Source organism: Cavia porcellus, unplaced genomic scaffold (assembly GCF_034190915.1).
Source record: "Cavia porcellus strain 051 isolate PalLab524CR breed Dunkin Hartley unplaced genomic scaffold, mCavPor4.1 scaffold_17, whole genome shotgun sequence".
NCBI classification, from domain to species: domain Eukaryota; kingdom Metazoa; phylum Chordata; class Mammalia; order Rodentia; family Caviidae; genus Cavia; species Cavia porcellus.
In genome coordinates this window covers 17,416,831-17,438,843 of record NW_026947500.1, presented here as the reverse complement: position 1 = coordinate 17,438,843, position 22,013 = coordinate 17,416,831, and the positions used below count along the sequence as shown (strand labels likewise).

General features: G+C 47.1%; 1 protein-coding gene across 5 annotated transcripts in view; it reads left to right on the top strand.

Annotated features, from left to right (window-relative positions):
• LOC111758019 (endogenous retrovirus group K member 113 Gag polyprotein-like) overlaps positions 1 to 22,013 on the top strand; it is a 39,613-nt gene that overhangs the window by 4,618 nt on the left and 12,982 nt on the right. For 4 of the 5 annotated variants that reach the window (XR_010040043.1, XM_063227271.1, XM_063227272.1 and 1 more), the window contains exons 2-3: positions 16,197 to 16,398; positions 17,896 to 17,937. The gene's annotated coding sequence lies outside the window, so the exon portion shown is untranslated. The remainder of the gene's footprint in view (positions 1 to 16,196; positions 16,399 to 17,895; positions 17,938 to 22,013) is intronic. The other variant, XM_063227274.1, reaches the window with a different exon arrangement.

The window sequence follows — 22,013 nt, the reverse complement described above, 5'->3', positions numbered from 1 at the left end:
AGGCAGGTGCATTAGCAATAAGCTACATAGATGCTGTTTTAGTCAGGGATTGGGAGGAGAACAGTTAGAATCAGGACATGGAGTTTCTATTATTTTTTATGATGGTCACCAGGAGTTAACACAAAAAAATGCAGGAAATCTATCCACAACACCAAAGACATAGAATATTTAGCCAAGGGCCTGAATCCCACAGCAATGTTCTACATGAGTCCAGATGTAGACCTAGAGCTCATGACAGTGCCTCCCACGAGTCCAACTGGAGGTCCAGAACCCACAAAGACTTACACCAGTGTCTTTTGCGGATCTGTGCCGGGGAGGCCCTAAGGTCAGCGGTAGAGCCAGAAAGTCCATGGCAGAGTGTGAAGGAGCTGTGCTGGTGGGATGAGGATTCTACATTGGAGCCGTGAAGTCACACTCAACAAAGACCAGGGCTGTCCTGAAAAGCACCACAGCCATCCTCAGTGACATGGAGACCCCAAGCTCCGACAATGACAAGCATAGTCAGGTACATGCCAGGAAGCCAGCGTGACGAGTTCATCCTGGAAACCAAGCAGCACATGTCTTCCCCTCCAGAGCCAGGAAGCAATGCTCGATGTGAGGACCAGAGCTTCTCCAGGAGAACCAACGGCTCAAACAGCAACTCGTAGAACCCACAGTGCCTCAATGCCTCAGAGCAACAGCTTTTCCTTCTCCACTTCTCTATTTATGCTGGCAGCTTTCCTCAGGTGGGACATCTACACTCAGCGCCATGCTGATGTAATCCAGCTGGCGTTAAGTTGACCACCAGTTCTTAATCCATAACAGATGGCCATGTGTATAAGACACAGGCAAGGTTAGTTTCTTGCTCTCCCTCAATTGCAAGGCTGAAAAATGCTCTTCCATTGTTTTCTTTCAATGTCAGTGGTTGATTCTTTTGTTCCACATGCCTGGTCATTGCATTATGAACAAAGAAACTTTTCCCATCCTACTTTGGCTCTCAAAGTGTATTGATTTTTAATTGTTTGGAGTCAATTTTCTATTCAACAATATTTTATTCAGCATGAGAGGTAGAACCCATTTAAAACATTTATAGACTTGTTTCTCCAGGGGAAATCACAAGCTAGATAGAAAAACCAGATTATTTGATGACAGTCCAATGGCATCTGAGGGTTTGAATGCAGAAGTGTCGTTTTGCTTTTTCAAGCAGCCACTGGAAGCCATTTATGAAGTTATGTCCTGCCAATTTCTGTCCACTCTTCAGAGAGAGAACATTTTCTGAAGAATCAAAATGAGTGGGAATCTGCCACAGTTTTGTAAGAGACAAAAAAGAGGAGATAATATATAAAGCTTTCCATTTATGCATACAAGCATGAATACATTAATGAATCTTACTATGATGTTGCATTTTAAGAATTTTCTTTTTGTGTTCACTTTTTTCTTTCTTTTCCTCTCAAAACACAAGTAGCTTATGGTGACAGTATGTGAGTTGCACTGTTTACTGCATGCATGCTTGTGGGCATGTATGTGCGCACGCACACACACAGATTTTCTTCATTCTTACAAAAAGAACAATAAAATAGATGCTTTTCTGTTTTTGGCTTTATTTGTAACTGGTCATAGAATTCTCTAGAAGCCATCATCAGTATGGTTCCAGTTCATTCTTTTTGATGACTGTGTATATCACTCAGGGTTTACTAGAGAAACAGATATAACACAAGATATACAACAGTATAAGAAATTACAAATTGGCTTACAATGGTCAGCCACAGAGTCAGACGAGGGAGCGTGCAAAGGTGGTCTGTGCGTTGGAAGGGGAAGGGTCTGGCCCAAAGGCTGGAGTGCATGCAATGTCCCTGCAAGTCCGTGTCAGGAGGCCGAAGGGTCTGCAACGGAACACTGAAGAGTCTGCATTGGAAGGCTGAAGAGTGGAGGCTCTGAAGGACTTTCCAGGAGGACGGAAAAGCACAGGGCTCCTTCCCAGGGGTCCAGTCCTTCACCCCACCCGGTGGCACACCCAGCTGGGAGTCAGAGGGAAACAGGAGCGTCAGGCGTTTCGGCATGTTTCCCATTGACCTGAGTATTTTCCCTCTCAAAGTGTCTGCATCCAGTGTTTTGAGCATCTCTCTACCTGCCTGCCTGTCTCTCTTACTAAGTGATAGTTCTTCACATATTCTGGAGATAATCTTTTTTTCACACTCATGTGTGCACACACACACACTCACATACACACACACAGAGCTCATTATGAGCAGTTTGTTGTTTTCTCTCCGAATTGTTCTGTGTGTGCAACTTGTATATTTATACATATGTATGCAAAAGAATCCTCCTGCACACATAAATGTGTCTTTCTATATTTTACAAAATGGGAGCTCTGCCTTCCCTCACTCTTCAGCTTTTAAAAAATTCACCCATATACTTGGGCAGTCTTCCAGACCATTGAGTGGTGTATTTTTTTCATTCTTCTTAGCACTGAACAGCATTGCATGCAATGCCTGAACCACAATTGTACTTTTTTTTTTTTTAATCGGCACTGGGGATCGAACTCATGACTGCCTGGTTGCAAGGCAGGTGCTTATGCCACTGAGCTAAATCCCCAGCCCCAATTGTACTGTTTTTGAAGTCCATTTCATTTCAAGGATAAAAAGAAGAAGAAGAGGAGGAGGAGGATGAAAAAGAAGAAAAAGAAGAAAGAAAAAGAGAAAGAAGATAAAAACTACAACAAAATTTCAAAACATATCAGTAGACAGGGGCAACACTGGTACATACACTGTGCACTGTTTTCCCCAAGTAATTCTCCCAGAGCACAAGACATCTGCATTCAGCCAGACAATACCAGAACAAATATTTTTCTTCAGTGGAGTCAGAGAAATCAGTAGTATAACTATCTTAATTACTTTTTATAGACATATACATAAACATACACATATATGTTTCAGCTTCTCACATGAATGAAGCAGTGCAGTGTTTACATGTGTGTTCTATTTATTTCACTAATGAGTGTGGTCTCAAGTTGCACCCATTTACTTATAAAAGTCTCCAGTTTATCCTTCTTTACTGCTGAGTAGTACTCCATTGCATAAAAATACCACATCTTTTCTATTCACTGAACTGCAATTCTAAAGAGCCCTTTCAGATGAGCATTGAAGTCATCTCCACTCCACTGCCTTTGTAAAGAAGCAAGAGCGTCTGCCCTGCATCTTGGAGAACCTGTGCAGTTCTCCTGCAAATCACTGCAGATTCCTCCTAAGTTTGCTCTGACATGCGTCTGCCCTCCCTGCACCCTGGTTAATGTTGGGCATCACCAGCGTCCTCCTCCTTGGTGGTCTTTGCAAAGAAAGAGATCAGTTGCAGCAGTTACATTCATTCCCTGATCACACTCCTCCTTTCGGCCTTCTGTGAGTTACCTACTTGCTTTTTCATGACTTTTAACAAAAATGTCTGTGAACACTCCGTCCTGGATTACCGGGCCCTATGGTTTCTCCCGCTCCCGTGCTGCAGGGCTGGGCTCTGTTCCGTGACGAGGGCTCCCGAGCTCCTCCTGCTCAGTGCAGCACCCTGAGCTCCCGGCTCCTCTTGGTCAGTGCTCAGCCCTGCTCCTGGGTGAGCTTCAGCGGGAAGCTGGCCCTGGCTTCCCGCTCCCAGTTTCACACCCAGGAGGACGAACTGCCAGGCCTCCTGGCTGGCTGGATAATTTACTGACGCGTGACTTTTGGTTTGAGGTCCCAGTTTGTCTTCCACCTCTAAGTAACCTTGCTTCTAGCAGCTTCAGCTTCCCGGTGTGTGTGTGTGTGTGTGTGTGTGTGTGTGTGTGTGTGGTAAGTGCTGCATGTGAGTGTGTACGCTTGGTGTGTCTGTGTAGTGTGTGCTTGGCATTGTGTTTGTATTTTGTGTATCATGTGTGTATTTTGTGTGTGGTGTATGTGTAAGCATGTGATGTGTGACAGTGCTCTGTGTGTGAGCATGGTGTGGTGTGGTATATGTCCAGTGGGGTGTGTGTGGTGTGTACTGTGTGTTGTCCCATGTTGTGTTACATGTGTGTGCTGTGTGGCATGACGTGAGTGTAGTGTGAGTGTGTAAGTATGGTGTGCAGGGTATCAGGGCCATGGTGTGGGATATGTGTGTGTGGTGTGGTGTCGTGTATGTGTTGTGTGTGTGTGGTATGAATATGGTATGCAATGTACACGGTGCATTTACAGTACAGATGTGTAGTGTGTACCTGTGTGTATGGTGTGGTGTGTGTGGTGAGGTGCATATGTGAAATATGCATAGCATGTGGTGTGTGTGTACGTGCATGGTGTGTGTGGGGTGTGTGTGGCGTGTACCTGTGGTATGCATGCAGTGCATGGCTGTTGCTTGCCACGGGTGTGGAGGAGGTGACTTGCTGATTTTTAGGGGTGCTGGCAGAGGAGGCTGCATTCCTGGCGCCAGGGCACACAGGCCCCCTGCCTGGCTGGGAAGCAAAGGCAAGAACAGGTGGCTGCAGCCCTGCCTGGTCCTGCGTCCTTGGGGGAAGAGGTGGCCAGGAGCTGGGAGCAGTACTGATTTTCCCCCAGGCTGGGGACCCATCCTTGCCCTCTGCTCCTGGAGAAATGATGAGCCATTGTTTCCCACATTAGCATCTGCAAGTTCATTGTCACAGGGCAGATCCGTGGTGCATCCTGCTAAACACATTCAGAGGATTAGTGAACACAAAATGCATTTGAATAACATGGTTTGAGCCCAGCAAGCACAGGGAGCAATGGATTCCAGACCACTAGACAATGAAAATCGTACTGAAGCTTTGCATCTGGTTGTTGTTAACCAAACTGAAGAAGAAATAGCCACTCAGGATCTCCTGTTGCTTCATTGAAAAAGCAGTTTGGATTTCGAGGACCTCAGCCACAGCTCAGGTTCAGCAGTCCTGCGGGCAGGAAACTCCAAGAAGCCGTGAGCAGCAGCGAAGCAGGTGAAAGCTGCTTCTTGAAGTATTTGGAAAATCAATAGCAGCTACTCACAACGCTCTCCCGCACACAACTTTCATTGTCTTGTTGGAGTTCTTTCATGAAAGGGAAGGACGGCATGTACATACATATGTGCACATATATGTCTTTATATTAACATGGAAATAGCTGAACCATCGAAAATGGTGTGCATTCTGCCGCTTGGGAGCATCTTGTGAAATGCTTGTTTTGGTTTTTTTTTTTTTAAATAGGGTCTTGCTGTGTAGTTTAGGCTGGCCCTGAACTCACTGTGTAGCCTGGGTCAGCCTCAAACTCACAGTGATCCTCCTGCCTCAGCCTCCCCATTGCTGTGATTATTGGTGTATGCCACCACACCCAGCGTAGGTTTTCATAATGTCCTCCTTATGATCATTTTTATTTTTTGATTATGGTCCATCAGACGTACAACCAAGTTTCTTAACTGTTGCCTTGTGGCAGGTCACTACAATGCCTCTGATCTCTTATTGTTAGGAATAATATAGAAATCCTTTACGTTAAGTATATAATTTAATGAGCTGTGAGAGATGCACCCCAAACTTCATCAAGAGGACATTTACGTTGCCTCAAAGATGCCCTGAGTTCCTGTTCAGCCAAGCTGAGTTTTGTTTCAGCAGAAGCAAGCACTGATCAGACCTTTTCTTGGGTGAGTTAGTTTCGTTTGTTCAACAGATTCTTTTTTTTTTTTGTCTTTTTCATTTTTATCGGTACCAGGGATCGAACTCATGACCGCCTGCTTGCAAGGCAGGTGCTTATACTGCTGAGCTAAATCCCCAGCCCCTGTTCAACAGATTCTTAAAGGTAGATTCACAGTGTATGATACACATTACTTTGTGCTTGCATGTCTTGTTCAGCACAATTTCCTGTGGTGTGTGTGTGTGCATGTGTGTGTGCGTGTGTATGTGTGCACGTGTGTATGTGTGTGTGCATGCATGTGTGTATCTGTGCATGTGTGGGTGTGCGTGCGTGTGTGGTGTGTGCATGTGTGTGCACGTGTGTGCACGTGTGTGTCTGCATGTGTATGTGTGTGCGTGCATGTGTGCGCATGTGTGCGCACGCGTGTGTATGTGTGTGCCTGTGTGCGTTTGTGTGTGTGCGTTTGTGTGTGTGCGTGTGTGCGTGCGTGTGTGTATGTGTGTGTGCGTGCGTGTGTGTCTGTGTGCGTGCGTGTATGCATGTGTGTGTATGTGTGTGCGTGTGTGCTTGTGTGTATGTGTGTGTGCATGTGTGTGCATGTGTGTGTATATGTGTGTATGTGTGTGTGTGCGTATGTGTGTATGTGTGTGTTTGTGTGTGTGTGTGCGTGTGGTACTGGACTGAATCCAGGGCCATCTCCAGCCGTTTTTGTATTTTTTTTTTTTTGAGACAGGGTCTTGCTAACTTGCTAAGTTGCTCAGACTGGCTCCAACTTGCAATCCTCCTGCCTCGGCTTCCCCGAGTGCTGGGGTTACAGCTGGAAATATTTTTGAGATTCACCTATGTTGCTCTGCTCTCAGTTGCTTGTTCCATTTTTCACCTTCCACTGTAAATACCAGTCTGTGCACACATTCTCCTGTTGATTGATATCTGAGCTGCTTTTTATGTATTTTAAATTCAGATGCTATGAGTGTTCATATGTACATAGTTTCATGGATAAGTTTTTCCTAAGGTCTTGGTGAACAGCTGGGATTGGACTTTCTGTGCCTTATGCCAGGTACACATGAAGCTGTCTGACGGACTCTCAGAGTGGCTCCACTCTCTTCCACTCCCACCTGCAGTGCTGGCGGGTCCTGGCTGCTCTGAAGCCCCACACATACTTGGCACGGTCAGCCTTTTATTTTTAGCCATCCTCAGGGATTTGTAGTCATGTCTCATTTGGTTTCTTTTTCCTCCCAAATTGTTTATTTTTGTTTTAGTTTTCTAGTATACGTGTGTAGTACATAATGTTCACATTCCTTGTGGGGAGTTGGCACATGTACATAACACACCCTAATATTTTTTCTTACCCTCTCCCTTCCTGCATTTGGTTTTAACTTGCATTTTCCTCATAACTAATGACTGAATTCTTTCATTGTAACATGGCCTTTTGATCAAATGTTTAAAACACCTGAGTTCTCCTCTACCTCCAGCTTTAAGAAGATCTATCAAGAGTTATCTTCTGAGATTTTTATCATAAATGGTGTTTCCATAAAGCCAAGGTGAAATTCTTGACTCCAAGTCAGTCGGCCTTATTCAAAGGCTAGGTTCTCAGAAGAAATGGAATCCTGAACAAGTCTAGGTCTAGGGGCTGGGTGAAAAGTTAAAGGGTCATTGAGAATCATGGAGACCAAGGAGGATTATGGGGTCCCTGAGGCTCATGGGAGTCGCTGAGCATCATGGGTCAGTGGGGATCATGGGAGGTAGTTAATAAGCATCATGGGACCACTGAGTTTCAAGGGGCCATGACAAATATCATTTGCTTTGGTGTTTCTAAGGTGTCTTGTCTGTCTTCACCCATCAACAGTAGTTGGTTGGGATACCTTAGGCTGGTTTAACTATTTGTGACAGTTTTCCAGTTAAGGGAATAGATTTTTAAAAAACGAGTTAGTATGTGATCTTTGTATAATGTGTATATTAAACATTTTCCTGTTGTACTTATCTTAAGCATTCTTGTCCATCTATTTAAAATTTCTACTTCTTAAATAATAATTTTTTGGAGTGTGTCTCCACCTGGGGATTATGCTAATAGGCATCAGATGCTTGTGCGTGATTTAATGGGCCATCTTCAGTGCCTCTGTCATTCTGCCATTGCTGACACCTCTGGTGAAGCAGCCCATGAACAGAGCGGTGTGTGACGTAGCCCTCAGGAAAGGCTGAGGTTTGATGGCAAACGTTTCTCAGAGCAGGACGCAGGTGGAAGCCAACCAAGTCCAGCACTCGGGGTGAAAAGTCGGTGCTTCTCTTTCTACTCAGAATCATTGGATTCAGGAAGAAGGCCCAGCCGGAAGTGGTGGGTGGATGATGCCCTCAGTCCAAGAAAAACACACGCAAAGCTGGACTTTCACAAAAACCAGACATGAGAGCTGCTTTTATATTTGGAATAGCTTATGTTTGAGACGTATTCCCTGGAGAACTTCCTCAAAATCTGTTGAAATGTAATTTGATTGTTAAAAAGTTACACTAGGCTACTGACTCCCTGAGCCAGTGTCATCTTTGAGGTTAGAACATGTGCTGGAGTTGGTGCGCCCTGGAAGTGGGACAGAAGATGCCGGTGGCACACTGGGGCACCCCCTTGTTTGTGCTGGCGCCAAGGCCAGGAGGAGTGATGCAGGACACACTCAGGTCCTGCTACACGCAGTGACCAAAGGAGCCCGAGCAGGAAGTGGACAGAGGAGTGAACTGAGGACACTGAGGAGCTCAGGAGGCCATGGAGAGTGAAGAGCAGGGGCGTGAGACCCCGGGGGAGCATGTAGGGTGATTACTCACAGGACCTCCAAAGCCCTGTGTGGGGCAGCAGGGGTGCTGTGAGGCCGGGGAGGAGGGGAGCTTGCACACTGAGCGCAGAAGGTCCGAGGGCCCCTGCCCTTGATCTGGATGTGGTGCACCTGGGCCTGTCTTCATGCAGCAGCTCGAGCATCACCCAACTTCTCCTGGCGACACAGAGATAAAGCAGAGTGAGCAAGAATCGTCGCAAGCGCTCAGTTCCTTTCTGATCTGAGACTAGTGTTGTGCCCTTTCCTGGGCCACCTTACCCATGCAGGACCATCGGCTAGACGGACCCTACTGCATGTGGGCCTTATACTCAGTCCTGAGCCCCAGTCTTGGCAAATAATTGTCCTATGTGATCAAAGAAGGAAATTATACATCCATGTGCTAAGCACAGCAAGACAGGCCTCCCACTACACTAGGCACAGTGGGTACGGCCGTGGGTTCCTGCAGGGGAGAGGACAGACTGGTGAGACGTAGCCACAGAGCAGGTAGGGTCGGTGGGTGGCACATGACTAAGAGGGAACGTCAGGCGAAGGACAGAGTCTGGGTGAGCTCACCTACAGGATTCTTGCTGTGGACAGGAAAGAAGTGGACACCGTTCTGCTGGGGATGGTGGAAGACGGATCTGATCAGAAATCGAGGGTGGGGATTCTGGTGAGGATTCTTGCCAAAATTGGACAATGCAGAGACTCACGTAGAAGTCCAGAAATCAGAGCTGGTTGGAAAAGAAATCAGGAAAGCCTGATCCAGGAGAGATTCTCTGGGGTTTCTTGTGGATAAAATGAGTGAGTTGAAGTCGATGGTATCAGGGATACATGTCCCCAAAATTCTGTGTCCCTTTTGTCGTACCTTAAAATTTCCTTTGTGTATTTCTTGTTCCATCAACTAGAATGTAGCTTTGTCAGGACTATGACACTGCACGTGGTTTACGGCCCTCCCTTGCATTTCTACTGGGTTGAGACGTACCACAGCTTACAGTCTGCCGCTGGGATGACAGGAAAGCTCCTTAGACCTTTGTTCGTAAGAGAGTAAGTCATTGCAAGGACAGCTCAGCCTGCACGAAAGCCAGCAGTGGCCAGAAAGCAGCAAACTTGGGCCACAGTCAGTGTGGAGAATTGGTTTGAATTCAAGCCATTGTCACCCACGCTTGGAAAATCATGTGTAGCACCTGCCCCAGGATTCAGTTGCCTAGTTTCAGTCAGATGCAGAAGAAGATTTCTTCTAAGGCAGAAGTCAAGGATCCGGGTCTCTGGAGGGCCCTAGAGGGCCCTTTGGTGCCCCCTGGTGGAAGCCAGCAGCAGATCAGGACAGGCCAGAGGTCTCGGGAATCTACATTAATTAGCAGGCTCAAGGGGCAGTCGGTTAACAGACACTCCTGCTCCCTGTCCTCAAGGGATGGCTGTTACACGGTTCTCAGTCTCACAGAGGGTCCCACGGTACCCACTCATCAACCCTCACTTCTGGTTTTCTTCCTTTCCCTATCTCACATCCTGTCTTCCTTGTGTACTTCCAGGTCACCTCCCAAATCCTGTACTGACTGTCGGTTTTGGGGAACCTAGCCAAGGTACCACAAGTCTAGACTCAAAAACTGTCAAGCGTTTACCCCACTTGCTTCACCTTTGCCTTCTTTTTTTTTTTTTCTGAAATCTTTGAAAATGAATCTTGGGCATCGTGAAATGATGTTGCATTTCTAAATCTACTCCACAGTGGGGGAGGAATGGAACCATTCCTAGAGAACTCTTCCCACACACACTGCCACAGGCTTGTTCACCTTCCCGCCTCTCCCTTGCTCAGCACAGGAGTCCGAATTCCCGTGTGTGCCATGTGCAGACATGCTGGGAGCACGCCGATCTGTTTAGCCGCAGTTTTCTTTCGATGCACAGACTTAGGACTCTAAACTTACACACACGGCATACGTTATGGGGAGACTCACTCTAAGAGAAAAGCGATCTTTCATCAGAAAAAATGCCGAGAGTGGGGGAGAGGACCGTTATTAGCAAGCCCAACTCAAAGTCAGGCTGAGGCAGGAGAGCAGCTCGTTGCGGAAGACACATCACAGAGACATTGCCGGCACGGACATGGCCTCAGAGGGCATTGTCTCGGGGAGGGGGCTCCCTTGGTTACCGGCATTGACACGTGTGATGGCATGCTGCCTCCTTGCAAGCCCCTTCTTTCTGTGCAGTCCTGCCTAGGCTCCATGAGGGGGAAGCACCTGGCTTTCTTCTTTCAAAGCTCTCCAGGAGCCAGCTTCCGGGGAAGGGTAGGTTCTTGTGATTTTGTCCAGAGTCTCCCTTCTGCCGACTGCCTTGGTAGTGAGAGAGAGAGACAGTGGTGCACTGGGGAAGTTTTGGTAAACGTCATGGACACAGTCCCAGCAGCCTTGTCTTGTACCTGGGGGGACTGGGCACACATGGACACTGCTGGATCTAGTGTTTGAACTCTGAGCAGAAACCCTTTCCTGAGCAGTGGTGGGTGAGGAGGAAGTGGCTTTGTTATGTGGCTCTGATGACACACATTCTCTTTAGACCTGTCTGTCTCTCTCCCTCTCGTCCACGTCTCTCTCTTTGTGAGGGAAATTTCAAGACAGGGTCTTGCTGTGTAGTTCAGGCGGGACTTGAACTTACTACGTAGGCCAGGCTAGCCTCGAGCTCCTACCTTGACCTCCAGCATGCTGGGATTACACGCAGGTGCCACCAAGGACCCAAGTGCCTGGGTCCTTTCAGCCACCATGCTTGCTCAGAGTCACAAGTTGATGAGAAGTGGCTTCTTCTCCCAGAGAACCGCCAAAGACAACAGCGATGAAGCAGATCAGGTATCTGTCCCCTTTTATAGCAGTCTTTCCTGATCCACAGGGAGCATTTCAAGACTCCCAGGGGTGTTTGTGGAAGGTGGGTTTCCCCCATGCATATAAACCTATGGTAAAGTCCAGCTCACAAATTAGACACAATAAGAGATTACTCACAGTAATAAGTAAATAAAAACAATTATGACCATATGCATGAATAAAAGTTAGGCAAATGTGATCTCTTGCCTTCCACAGGGTGGGACGTGTGTGCAATGCTAGACAAAGGGGTGGGGTGGAGCAGGATACCTCGATATTTATCATGCTGCTTGGAAGGGCTTGCAGTGCAGCTTAAAACTTATGAATCACTTCTGGAGTTTTCCATTTCCTATATTGGACCACAGTTGACTGAGTGTTATGAAACCTTGGAAAGCAAATCAATGAAGAGTGAGGGACTTTTTGCTTTGCTGATTGGTTGACTTATATGACCCCTTTTCAGGCGATGGAGGTGGAAAGCAGGTGCTTCTCCCCCCCCCCCCCCATGGACTGTGGTGCTTTTCACTGTGCATCCAGGTGCAAATAGAAAGTGAACGGAGATGTTCTGCCCCCAAGCTCTGATTCACAGCTGGGGACACTGAGCTTCTTGCAGGGCCTGACCGGGTGCCCGCACTGGAGGGACACATGTGGCCTCCTTCTGTAAACCTGAAAAGTCAGCTCTGGGGGCCACGGGCATCTTCCAGAGGACCTGACTGCCTGCCTGTGGTCACCATGTGTGACTTGGATGACCGTGCTCCTGCCTTGTGGTGAGCGTCTGAAGGACCCAGCAGGCCCTGGTGTCATGTGTCAGGCCTTTCTCACAGATATCTCTTCAGAGAGGTGCAGGGATGGAGCACAGGAGTTGTGCCCTGCTACTTGGGGCTCTTGGTGGTGGCACCCTGTGTGCTGCACGTTGCTTAGCAAGTCCAAGCTTGCCTCCTGACACACAGCCAGGTTAACGAGGTCAGCAAGGTCTGAAGCCTGGGTGGTAACAGAGCACTGACCGCCAGGGAGTGACCCTGGGCAGAGCCTGGCCCTGACTGCCTCTCTCGGGGTCCTTTCGGTCCCTCTGGAAAGTGCTGTCCCCAGGCAGGGAGGACAAGGTCGCGCATGGGTTTGGAACCAGGCATGAGAACAGCGCCCCCCACAAACAGCATGAGAAACGCATTTCAGAAAGCTCCAGGCCAGCGGGTTTCTTTCAAACCTCTTTGGAGGAGGTTGGCTCTTCAACAGTGAAAGCAAATCAGTCTGTAAGGACTTGAATCCGAAGGGCCTGGGTGAAATAGAGCGAGCTGAGCTTCAGCCCTCTGAGACCCGCCGAGAGCTGTGCGTTCCCCGGCTCAGAGACAGAGCCCGAGGGGGTGAGCTGAGGCTCAGGCCCACGGGCCTTGCTCTGTGCAGGACCCCAAGGCTGTGAGACCCTGGGCCCTGGACCCCGACCCCGAGCAAGGCTGTGGGTACCCCCCACACAGCGCCAGGCCCCCGAGAGTCACTGTTGAGTCTATTTAGTCTCTGTTCTTCAGATTTAACCAGACTGCCTTTCTGCATGTGACCTCCTATGGTGTATTCATCCGAGCCAAGGCAGCATGGGAAATTACAGGGCCACAAAACCTCTGTGTGGGGCTGTGGTTATGGTTCTCAAACCTAAGACAGACAGACAGACAGACGCATATGCGCACCCACACGTACACCCCGCCAGGGCTTTCCAACGCACCCAGGGCTTCTGAATCAGCAGGTTTAAGAAGGGGGACTGTGTGCACCTATGAGACGTGATCAAAAAATATGAGATGTGCTTGCATATTAAGCTTTATGACAGTAAAATATATGTTGCCATTAATTCACCTCAAGACACTCCTTGCTTTGAACACACTCTTCCCATTGTTGTGGTCGCTGTGTGAAGTGGTTCTGGGAATCCTTTCGTGAGCATCTTTTGTTGCCCTGTCGCTGCTGCCTTGACGACCTGAGTCGGTTCAGCAGGTTTACGTTTCCTGATCATTTTGCTTTTGGAAGAGTCAGAACTTCCATGGCCTCAGGCGCGGTGGGTAAGGTGGATGAAGACACGACGGTGTTTCCTGAGCCTGCCCTGACCGGCTGGACGCCCTGGGAACACTTTCACCATGTTTTAGGCACACCTTGAAAGACACGAAAGAAGACTTCCAGAACTGCCCCAGAAAGTGGCCAGAGGGTGGGACGCGTGTATTTAACATCAGGGAGAGAACCTGAAGGGCACTAATGACAATGTCTTTTATTACAATCATTTAAAAGTATTAAACATTTACCATGTATTTGGATCTCTGTGTCACGTTCCCAGGGGTGCCGAAGCTGCTGGTCCGGGGTGCACCCTCTGAGCGCCGCTGGTCCTGAGTGTCTCCATGCAGGGCACGGCAGCTCTGCCGTGCAGAACTCACACTCTGCCTGCTCGAGCCTCCAGCCTCCCGGTGCCAATGGTGGTGGCCCAGCAGGACACTTCTCCCTCCTGCTCTGCAAAAGTACCTCTGGGCACCCCAAGAAACACAACGGGCCACTTTTCAAAAAAAAAAAAAAAAAGTAGAGTTTGCAAAGAGGAAAATTCAGTGTGAAGACCAGTGAAGCAGACCAGTACTTGTCAAGAAGTGTGCTTCCGGGCTGAGGATTTAGCTCAGCGGCATAAGCACCTGCCTTGCAAGCAGGCGGTCGTGAGTTCGATCCCCGGTACCAATAAAAAATGAAAAAGACAAAAAAAAAAAGAAGTGTGCTTCCACAGAGAAACCTTGTCTCAGTCAGAAGCATTACTTTTGCTTGTACCAGCACCATTTATTGAAGAGCTGTCCTTTCTCCACGTTGCGTTTGGCATCTTTGTTGAAGTTTAGTTGACTGTTTACTTGTGGGTTTATTTCGGGGCTTTCTGTTGGTTTGTATGTCTGGTTTTATGCCAGTACAGTGCTGATCTGATTACATAGCTTCCTAATTGAGTATAGTTTGAAATCAGGCAGTCTGACGCTTCTAGTTCTGTTCTTTCTTCCTTGGGATGCTTTGGCTGCCTGAAGTCTTTTGGGATCCCCTAGGGAATGTTTGCACTTTTTCACTGCAGCACTGTTCACAAGAGGTAAGATAAGAAATCAATCTCAGCATGTGTCAGCAGCTTAACTGTACGTCAGCAGCTGAACGGATAAAGGAAATGTGGCAAATGTTCGTGGCAGAATATTATTTACCCATGAGAAGAAGGAAATTCTGCCGGTTGTAACAACATGCATGAACCTAGAAGGTTCTATGCTAAGCTGAGGCAGACATAGGAAGACAATACTGCAGCATGCCACATAGATGGAATCTAGAAACTTAATTTCTGGAAGCAGAGAGTGGGATGATGGTGACCAGTGGCTAAGGCAAGGCAGAAATGGACAGATGTTGGTCACGTAGTACAAGTTTTCAGTTCTGAGATAAATAAATTCTGTGGGCCGGACATGACTACTTAACAATAACATATTGCATATTTGAGGTTAAGAGTCCCCCCATGTGTGCACACAGTGGCACCAACGTGTGGCGAGGGCTGTGTCTGTTTTATTGTGGCGATCATTTCACAATGCGCATGCGTGGTGGAGGAGAGCTACGTGGCAGATAGGAAGCAGAGAGGGGGAGGAGCAGGGGTGACCACAGCCCCAGTGAGCAGCCTCTTTCTGTGGGTCCCCACTGCCTGGGCGCAAGTCAGCCCCAAGCCCTGTTGTAGTCGCCTGCCAAATTCCTGCCCAGGAGGTGGAGGGACTGGGGTGGGGGCATCCAGCTGTAAACCGTGACGCCTGGCAATGAACAGTTCCATCACCAAGGTAAGAAGAAATGAGTGGCACCAGCGAATCCCAGCAGCTTCTCCTGGCTACTTCAGGAAAACCGTGCAGTGGAGGCCGTGGAGTCAGAGCTGATCTGCGTCGAGCAGGGAAAATTCTCACTGTGCAGGGCACAAGCTCTGCTTCAGCCTTGCTCTTACTGGCAGAAGAATCTAAATTTTTTCTTTCAGGAACAGTCCATGGTACCCTTTTCCCAGCACAACCAAAGCAGCCTGGCGAGAAAGCACATGCTGTGTTCTTTCCACTGCTTGTTGGTGCCAGGGGAACCTGTGCTGGCATGTGCTCGGCTTTATCAATATCAGCGTTTTTCCCCAGAAGCAGACGTGCAATAGTCCCTTGAACTCTGCTGTGATGTGTCATCTTTGGGGGACTGAGGATGGCCTTAAGTTCCTCAGGGCCCCATGGGAATGTGTGCCAGTGTGTTTCCTGGGAAACTGTGAAGATCTGTGAGAGAAACTGGGGAAATGCCGCATGGATGGGAGGCATCTGTTTTTCTCTGTTTTAAAATGAAAAGAAAAAAATTCCAGAAAAATCAGTAAGCAAACAAACCAAAAAAATCAACAAGAACAAAAGCAAAACAACAACCATATAGGTTTTCAAGACAAGACAATTGGAATTTAACAGGGGTTGTTACATTGCATATTGTTTTCTCCAAAATAGTTGCTCAGGTTACCAGATTCAGGAATAAAACAAAACAATAAAGCAGAATGAAACATTGGATTTTTTTTTTTGTACTGAGGATTGAATTCATGACCTCTCACTTGCCAGGTAGGTACTTGTGCCACTGAGCTATATCTCTAGTCCAAAATATTGGATTTTAAAAACAAGACAGAAGGAAATTCCCGACAATCATTATAATGCATATTGTTGTTCTCCAAATAGATGCTCAGACTATCAGTTTCAGGCCTGCAATGTCAGTCAAACAATGTAAGCATTAAGTTATTTATTTATCTGTTTTTTTTACTTCTGCGAATCAGCCAGTTGCTCCCAGGGCTGTGAACGGGTGGGGGCTGGTTGTTCTTTCACCCAGCTCCTACACTGTGGGCTCACAGGAAGGTGCAGTTTGGCTTCTTGATCCTCTTCCTGCTCTCCATGGCTGCACGGGCTCATGGGCAGGGTGGTTTGGCTTTGCTCTCTGACAGCTTTCTCCCCACACAGATGGCAGAGCGATCCTATTGAGCAGGAGAAGCAGAGCGAACGGGTTTGTGTGCAAGTTTGCCCTTGTGTGGTGTCAGTCTGGGATGAGAGACACCAGCTCAGGGCAGGAAATGTCATCCATCCCATGTGAAGGAAGCCAGCTCCAGCCCACGCCATGGACCATCTTGCGGTGTGGTTCACATCTTCCCCAGAATGTGTTCAGGTGAGTGCTGGTCACTGCCCACCAAGGGCCCTGTGAAGGGACTTCTTTCCCATAAGCCATGTTAAAATTCTTCCTGATTCAATGTTGCAACTTGGTTCTATGTAAATGTATCTATACTTACACAGAAAAGAAAACCCTATCAAAACAATTTTAGTGAAAGAAAAATATGACAAAATTTTCACAAGGGAAATACTATTAAATACAGCAAACAATGAAAAGATCACACTCAAACGGTAACCCTTTTTTATTTTTAATTTTTTTGAGACAGGGTCTCACTGTGCAGTTCAGGCTGGCCTTAAACTCATTTCATAGCCCAGGCAGCCCGCAAACTTGCAGCAATCCTCTTGCTGCAGCCTCTTGAGTGCTGGGATTACAGGCATGTGCCACCATGCTTGGCAATAAAAACTCTTTTAAAAGAAATAGCTAGAAGTTGAGAGTGTCACAACAGAAGCTCTCTACCCTCCTGTGGATTTTGCCCAACTAATTGTAATTTCTGACAGGTTTCCTAAACTTTTAATACAGTATGTGCACTTTGTGATTTATTTTTGGCCAGTTTCCTGGGGAAATTATAATTTTCCTTCTAAAGTAACAACATTTTAAAGTCTAATTTTTGTTATAACTTGTGGTTAACTGTTTTCCATGGGAAAGAATTTCTGATTTTATCATGGAAATCAATGCATGGTTTGGTTTACAAAAATGTCACTTTGTAGATTGTGGATCAAAGCCAGTCCTCAAAGCCAGCTGGAAAAAAAAACCCTGAGGGCACTAGCACACCATCCTCCAGATGTGTCACCCCAGTCTGGCCCGATGTGCGCCGTGGCTGGTATCTGGGTCACAGTTCCCCAGATCCTTAGAAAAGGTAGCTCTTGGAACCTATGAACAGCTTCCTTTAATTTCACAAAGCAGCAGGAATGACCTGGATTTTCTTTTGGGCAATTTCGAGGGTGTCTGTTGAGGGAAAAAATCATTTGGAGGAAATAGGTCAAAACAAACCATTGAAAGATTCTAACACCAGCCAGGCATGATGGTGCATGTCTGTAGTCCCAGCACTTGGGAGGCCGAAGCAGGAGGATTGCTGTGATTTTGAGGCCAGCCTGGGTTGCAAAGGAAGTTCAAGGCCAGCCTAAACTGCATAGTGAAACACTGTCTCAGAAAGACAAACAAAAACAAAACAATAACAAAAAAAAAAAAAATCAAAAGACTCTAAATCTTTGTGAGACAATGCTGATCAGGATATGCTGGGTGGTTTTTCATGAGGGAAATCCCTTCAAGCATCCTCCTAAATTTAAGGATGGAGGTGGACATAGCTACATGGGCAGCACTCCTGTTTATGAGGCAAAGCATTCAGGACCCAGGCTTTCTCAGTGACTGTCACAAAGACTGCTTGCTTGAACTTTTCTCCTGGGATGTTTGGAGGGGAGTCTGAGTGAGTTCACTCAGGAGGCATTGAGAGCCCCAGAGGCCATCCTCCAACCTCACACTTCTCTGTTCTCCTAGGCTTTTCGCGTGACTCCCAGGGTCCACTGAAGGATTTACCAGGTAGGCTTACAATGGCTGCCTGTTGGGTCAGTGTGGAAGGATGCAGAATGGCCCCTGTGCCCTGGAGAGTCAGAGGATGAGGGCAAAGTTTGAAGGCCTGGAACTCGCTGCAGAGTTTGGTGTGAGTCGATGTTGGAAAGCTGAAGACCTAAAGGAACTAGCTAGAGAGAGTGTCCAAAGGCAGTGGTGAGGGATGGGCTCCTCCTCTGAAGAAGAGGGGAGACTTCCTTGTTCTTTCCCCGTTTATCACACCCATGCCACAAGGCTGTTGGTTGGCAGCACCCCTGTCCTGTTTTCTGAAAATGCTGTAGTGTCCTTCCTGGCCAGAGTCAATGGTCCTGGAGGAGGACAGAGCCACAGTTCTATCTGATCTGAGGGGCCGGTAGTCAAACCCCACAGTAGTTTAACGCCAATCTACAGAGCCTGGTGGAGCCTCCCCTTCAGTCTGGCTGAGGCTCTGTGATGCGGCCTGGCTGGTAGAAGCCACACAGCTGGGCCTGTTTCTCTTGGGACCCTTGCCCTGGGGACCTCCCGCTGCCTTGTAAGAAGTCCTCCTACCCTGGGCTTGTCATGAGAAACCACCCCTGGAGGAACTGTTAAGGGGCCCCTGGTCACAGCTCCCAGGAGAGTGAGTTTCCAGCCCAGGAGCCGGATATAAGAGTGAAGAATCTTGTTGGGCATCTCAAACATGGTCTGAGCCACAGCTGCTATCTGGCTGTCACTGGGCGGGAGACCAGGGTGAGAACTGTGAGTGGGCAAACCCCTGCCTAGTTGAACTTAGTCAAGCCATAGGGTCAGGAAGGGTGATACTGTTCATGGCTGTTCTGCTTTAAAGCTGCTCTTTTGGGTGGCTTCTTTGCAGTCATAAAAGCTGGGATACACATGTACCAAACAGACTGTAAGAGAATGCTGGTTTATGCTGGGAATATCTTGGGAAAGGTGTATGAGTCAGGGTGCAAAAAGCATCGGAGGAAGAAAAACCACATTAGATGTGAGGTGCCTAAATTTATGCATCAGCCTGGCCAGGCCAATCAGCAATCTGAGTGTTGCTCCAAGTATATTTAATTTAATTATTTAAATATTTTTTAAAATTTTATTTAAAGAGAAAAAAAGCAAAACAGAAAAAAAGGGTAGCAACAATACAGAATTAAAAAAATAAACACTAAGAAATTACTAGTTGATAAATTACATACTATCGTCTTAGAAATAGTTGTTCAAGTTATAAAATTAAAGCATACAAAGTGGACATTCTAACAGTGAGACTGCAAACAGTTCTGCTCAATGATCCAACAAAAACTTAGTAATATGGTTATCTATCTTACACTCTTAAACATACATGCAGTTATATCCTTTAGAGCACTTTCTTTTCCTCTTTTTGCAATAGCAATTACACATTTTGGGTTTATTACTTCTACAGTTCTTATTACTTTTTTACAGTACAGACCCAATGTGATATTTTAAAATATGATTCTTGTTTATTTCACTAATGAGGATAGTCTCAAGTTGTCTCTTTTTACCTATGAAGGCCTCAAGATCATCCTTTTTATAGCTGAGTAATATTCCATTGTATAAAATACCATGTTTTTTTCATCCACTCTGCAATTGATGGGCATCTTGGTTGTTTCCAAGATTTAGCTATTACAAACTGTGCTGTTATGAACATGGGTGCACATGAGCACCCATGTGACATGACCTCTTCAGGTTTTTTGGGAAAATACCCAGTAGGAATAGCTGGGTTGAGTGGAACTTCCAATCCCAGTCTTCTGAGAAATCTCCATAGTGATATCCATAGTGGCTGCGCCAGTCTACACTCCCACCAGCAGTGGAGCAGTGTTCCTTTTCCCCCGCAGCCTCGCCAACATTTGTTATCAGTTGATTTCTTGATGGCAGCTATTCTTTCCGGGGTGAGCTGAAATCTCGATGCTGTTTTAATTGCATTTCTCAAATGACCAGTGATGGTGAACATTTCTTCATGTATTTATTTGCCATTTGTATATCTTTATCTGAGAACTGTGTGTTCATCTCAGATGCCCACTTTTGGAGAGGGTCTTTGAATTTGGGGGTTTTGAACTTCTTTCAGTTCTTTATATATTTTTGATATAAGTCCTTTGTCAGAGGGGTTACTGGCTATAATTCTTTCCCATTCTGTGGGGTTTCTTTTCTCTGAGTATATTTAATATACTGGCTTAACAATTATCATCAGCAATAGATGGAGATGGAAACAAAAAAGACAAATAAGTAATAATATCAAAGAGCCCAAAACACTGACAATACAGGCCTTCAAGACAAGGTGGTAGGAACAGAACTAAGGTTGTTATTTTACATAGTTATCTTCAGGAGTTCCTCAGGTCACCAGACACTAACATGCACAATTGATCCAGTCCTATGGATGTTAACAGTTTTGTTCCAAGAACTTACAGAATTTGTGGCATAACCTCACAGTTTGTTTTAACCGCAGTGGTGACACTCTTGTCAGGGCTGACTGGTGGCTGTGTGTGCTCACGGCTGCACCTGGGCAGCAGCTGTGCTGGGAGCTTTGGAGGTGCTCCGTGTCCCTGTGGCTTGGTGTCTGTGGCAGCCCTGCGGGGAATGCAGGGCTCCTCAGGGAGCACAGCGGGGCCCTGGACTGTGAGGGTGGGAGCTGAATTCTGCTGGCAGCCATGAGACATTAGAAGAGGACCTGAGCCTCATGTGAGACCCAGGCACGCTGGACCTTGATCACAGGCCTGTGAGGCCCTGGGCAAAGAAGATCCAGCCACAATGAGCCCGAATCCTGCCCCCGCAGGCTGTGAGATAATAAGTGGGAGTTTGTAGACGTTTGTTATACAAGGGTAGAGAAATAATGCAAACTCCAGCGAACCCCAGTCTTAGTTGCTGATTAAGAATCGCGTATTTCATGGTTCGGGTGAAGTCTGGGGTGTTACCGCTGTGGCGTGGTCCTGGAGGTGGTTTGATTGTGTCCTGCAGCCCACATTCCTCACTCACGGAGTCACCCCTTGTTACCGCAATGCACAAACTCCAGGCAGTTTGCTGCTGCCTGCTTTCAGGAGCGAGGGTGGGGCTCAAAGTCCAGGCTGGCTCCTGGGGAAAGTCCTGCCAGGGGCCCTCAATCAGCGATGCAGAGATGCTGGGTCCTGACCTCTCCTGCTCTGTCTCTGAGCCGGCCTCTCCCAATTTCCTCTGGACTCTGTGAGTTCCCTGAGAAACTCACTCTCGATACATTGCTTATTCAAATGTTTTTGCATGCAAGACCCCTTATTGGTGGGAGGAGTGAACGCTGCTTTCCTTCCTTCCTGTGTCTCCTTCCTTCTGGTCTCTCTCAGTCTCCTTACCCTGAGAAGAACCAGGGTTAATCAGAGTAACATCCATGATACACAGTGGGCTACCTAAACTGAACTGAGTGATTTCAGTGCTGGTGAAGACTTGTGAGTCTCTTTCTGGGGCTCTCTGCTCAGTGCAGAGGGGGCCCCAGGTTACAACCTGCCCCAGGGAAGCCTGATCATATGTGCAGAAGAAAAACCCTCTTTCTGTTGCTTCTGTACTTTCAGGACCAAATCTGAAGAGTAAACACTGTGACTCCCAGAGTCACATGGAATTTCTCTACAAGAGGAACAGTGGTATTTGGACTCCATTTGGGCTTGGTATTCCCTGAAAGACATTTCGTAAATAAAAGAAATGCATTTCCAGAAGGCATCATTATAGATGTCATGAAAAAAAATCTCTAACATGTTTGGAACCAAAGATGGAACAGGGAGGCGGGAATCTGTAGAAGAGCCTCAGTGCCACCACACTCTCTCCCTGCCCTGGCTACGGAATTGGAGGGCGTATCGTGAATTCTAAATGGGCATCTGCAACTGGGGGAACTGGACACCAGGCTTTGACCTCTGCCAGGACATAGGGAACAGGTCTGAGGGACAAGAGGGAGAAAATCGGGCTTGTTACGTACACCAGGGCTTCAAAAAGTAATTGGTTGATATCCTGTGAAGAGCCAGATAGTAACTATGTTAGACCAATGAAAGACTGTTTTATTGGTGTACATCAGTGCTGCAGCATAACCAGATTGTTTTTGGTGCATG